Genomic DNA, 3930 nt, shown 5'->3' on the forward strand with positions numbered 1-3930 from the left:
CCTTGGACTAACTAACAAACTCTAATGACATTTTTAGTAAACAGGTACCACAGCTAAGCCTTGGACTAACTAACAAACTCTAATGACAATTTTAGTAAACAGGTACCACAGCTAAGCCTTGGACTAACTAACAAACTCTAATGACATTTTTAGTAAACAGGTACCACAGCTAAGCCTTGGACTAACTAACAAACTCTAATGACATTTTTAATAAACAGGTACCACAGCTAAGCCTTGGACTAACTAATACAAACTCTAATGACATTTTTAGTAAACAGGTACCACAGCTAAGCCTTGGACTAACTAACAAACACTGATGACATTTTTAGTAAACAGATACAACAAGAATGCAACTATTTATTGTGCATTCATTTTAGTTTAAAGTACTAAGTTATCAATACTATTACCCAGTTTTATAGTATATATAATGCCAGAGTATATATGTTCTGCTCTTAAGATCCATGTATTTCTGTTCATTTAAAACCTTATCTTAAAATATTGGATCAAATCTTCTTCACGTTAGAGACGCGGGAAGACTCCATTTCTCACGACTGTTGAATATAAATGTCTCGTTCAATCACCAGGGAATCCAGAACTCTGTGAAATCCTGATTAGCTATATTCGATGTTCCCATCTGTTACGACTATAGATACATACTTTTTTTCCAGCTTTAGTCATATCATAAGAAAAGTGTCATCTTTTTAGGGTTTTTTTTCTTCTATGTGCTACATATCTAATTAAACAACACTCTTTTGATTAAAAGTCAAGATTATAACCTTCGTACAGTACATCTTATTTTGATCAATGTTTTCATTTCCTTCAAATTGGAGACTATGTTTTAGGACATTTAGTAGTTGAATTGAAAGTCATTTGGTTATATGTACAAAATGTGAAGATAGCTGAATAGGATAGCCATATAATATATGTATAGAATTATGTAACTTGTTAGCTAGTTAAGTTTACAGATATTATAAGTCTGGTAATATTGATACAGTAAAAGCAATACACACGCATTAAGATAGTGTCACAGTCTAGACGTAATATGTGTAATTACTTTATTAACTCCATGTTTACACGTGAATTTGATCTCGGACAGCACCCGTAGATTAACACCTGTTAAAATGTGTTATAGTGTAAACGTGTTTATGCACACGATTAATATCATCTGTACATACAAATGAATATTGTATTCTGACAGTACATTCGCAGCACACGATAGTAAGTGATACAGAGTTAATTTATGTGTATAATAGGCAAGTAGTGACAGTTATAGAGAGTTGAAAGTCCAAGCCAGTGTTCTGTACTGCCTTTGTATATCCATTACTGTGTATATCTCATACGTTTAATGTGCATATATATGTATCCATGAATATACCAACAAAATAATTTCAAAACTTTCAGATGTGTTTTTTATTCTTTGTTGTTGTTTTTTCATATACAAGACAATAATCTGTCAGCTTTTCTGTTGATATAACGTTTCCAGCATAAACACCCTGATCAGATATGGCTTTAATGGTCAGCGTATCGGACTGTGGTTAGCATCCGTTTGCTGCAAAAACAAGATCCATTATAAGAATGATGGTCAAATACTGCTATTTGGTTAGACTAACCGAAGAGTTGACAGTGAGTCCTGTTGACTAGCTGCCTTCCCTCTAGCGGACAGCTGGTGCAAATAACCCTTGTGTACCTTTTTCGTAAATGTCTGAAACAAAAAAGAAATTCACTGGAATTTTCCTTCCAACTCTTCAGAGTAAATTTTCAAGCTATGAAGTTTGATACGTAGGAAGGTCTAGTGCGTTAGCAAGAGTTTTAAAGTCAAACAAGTGTCCCAAAAGACAATTGTTGGTTTAATGACGAGGAACTTATAAGCTTTTCTTGCAGATTTGGTAGAAAATGGAGCAGTGATGAACATATGAAGGTTATTTAGATTGAATGTCTTCGTTATTGATTTTGAAAGGAAATATTTTTGAGTGAATTCTGTCGGTGTGTAAAGACATTCCGCTTGTGGCAATTAACTTTTGGAACACCCTGTAGAATAGTTTTATATTGAAAGAAAATAATATGGCTTTTCTTTGGTTACTGCTTTAATATTTTCATCCAATCTCTGTCCTAGATTACATGCATAACGGGTGCCAGCAGAGGGATCTAGTATGATTACCTCGATCACACTTGCCCATATGGTTGGGGGGGGGGGGGGGGTCAGTACAAACTGCCCTTTTCAGCCTCTTATACAAAATTGAAGTTTTTTTTTTGCCCTAACTGTTATAAGAGATGTCTCCCTAAAAAAAATTTTATTTTTTCCTTTGTAAAAAACACGTAACTGTATTGACAGTTACTCAGAAATTAATTAGTTGATTTTTTTTTGTTTTGGCAAAGGACCTTCTCAGTTTCCCCCCCCCCCCCCTAAAGTAGTGGACGGAGCACAGATAGCCCATTGTGCAAGCTTCCTTTTTTTTTCAAATTTCTGGACTTGACTCGTGTCTGTTACCACGAGTTTTTATACTTAGATAATACGAGCATATTAAACTGAATCAGTGTTCATACTGTCACAAAGTTTCAAGGGAAACTCCATAAATATAAGGACAGAAGTTTATAGTATTACTATCATATAACTAAGTTATTTGATCATTTATGAATTAGATCAAAATAACTTGATATGAAACAATGATTGATGAAGATTTTATTTGGTGCAAGTGTCTCCATTAAGGCTTAGCCAATCACTGAACTGTCCCTCTCGAAATGTTCCCTCCGTGCTCCTCATTTTATTAATAATGGAGGGACAAATGTTAACAATGGGAATGGCATTTCAAAACCTCTTTAATTCCAGCACTTAACTAAGTTTCTCCAGCATTAGAGTCTGAATGATGGAGAAATAAAAAATTTCCAACTGTTTCTATGTATGACCTTTATAATGGTAAATACTTGTATGCAGTGTATAGAGAAACATGAATAATTTCCTTACTTCGATAAATGTCTTTTCTAAAGAAAAATTTGTAAACAAAATGAAACTTCAAATTATAGAGTAACGTTGTTTCACGTAGCAGACTCTTAGATATCAATATACTGATGTGTGAAGTATTTAATGGTAACATGACTTACATGGGTAGTAAACACAGTTATCATTTGAATTGAGATATATACGTGTTAAATGGTTTAATCCATAATGTCATATATTGCTGTTTTTTACACATGAGATCATCGTTATTATTTTTTTTTTATATTAAAAGGTAACATATATAAGACAGCAGTTGTAAAATTAATAAATCCCTAGCGTTACTGGTATTTATTATAAAAAAACAGAACAACATTGCTTATCATAAATATGACAGATTAACAAAGTTTGTCTTCCTTTTTTTTTCCCCAGTTTTTAAATAAGTAAGCAAGCACAAAAGTTTGTTTTAAATTTTGTAAATTAAAATGTTCAGAGCTTTATAATGTATTTACTTGAGTGTGTCTCATACGGTGTGTGCACTAGAAAAATAAAACAAAACAAGATGTTGGTTGATTTGTTGGGTGGACATAGTAAAGATAGTCCATTGTGCATATTTTCACTTGAAAGCAAACGTATGTACACAAGAACAAAAGACGATTTAGAAAAAAGGCCTACAAGCAAATGTTATCAACACACGCAAAAACCAGTGATGCTCTCCAGAAATTTATATTAAACAATTTTTTTTGCATACAAGTTCATTTCAGAATTATTAATCTCTCAAAAGATGTTACATTTCTTGAAGATAAATAAAGGCAGGATATTATTTAAAACAATTACCTCAATGACCACTGTATACATTACCAACAGACAAATCGTAATCTACATATAATAAAGGAAAAATATTTTCTAAAAATATATATATATATATTGATAAGTGTAAACCAACATTATATAAAAACAACGTAAATAACAGCTCATTATTTATTGTATTAATAAAA

The 3930-nt window shown here is 32.2% G+C and overlaps 1 long non-coding RNA gene across 1 annotated transcript; it reads left to right on the top strand.

The window, feature by feature from the left end:
* Window positions 1-6: 6 nt before the first annotated feature.
* LOC111087516 lies at window positions 7-1400 on the top strand. The gene is made up of 2 exons (XR_002612191.1): window positions 7-218; window positions 279-1400. It is a non-coding gene; the product is annotated as an uncharacterized LOC111087516 (long non-coding RNA).
* The last annotated feature ends 2530 nt before the right edge of the window (window positions 1401-3930 follow it).

Source organism: Limulus polyphemus, unplaced genomic scaffold, assembly GCF_000517525.1.
Source record: "Limulus polyphemus unplaced genomic scaffold, Limulus_polyphemus-2.1.2 Scaffold2247, whole genome shotgun sequence".
Classification (NCBI taxonomy): Eukaryota; Metazoa; Arthropoda; class Merostomata; order Xiphosura; family Limulidae; genus Limulus; species Limulus polyphemus.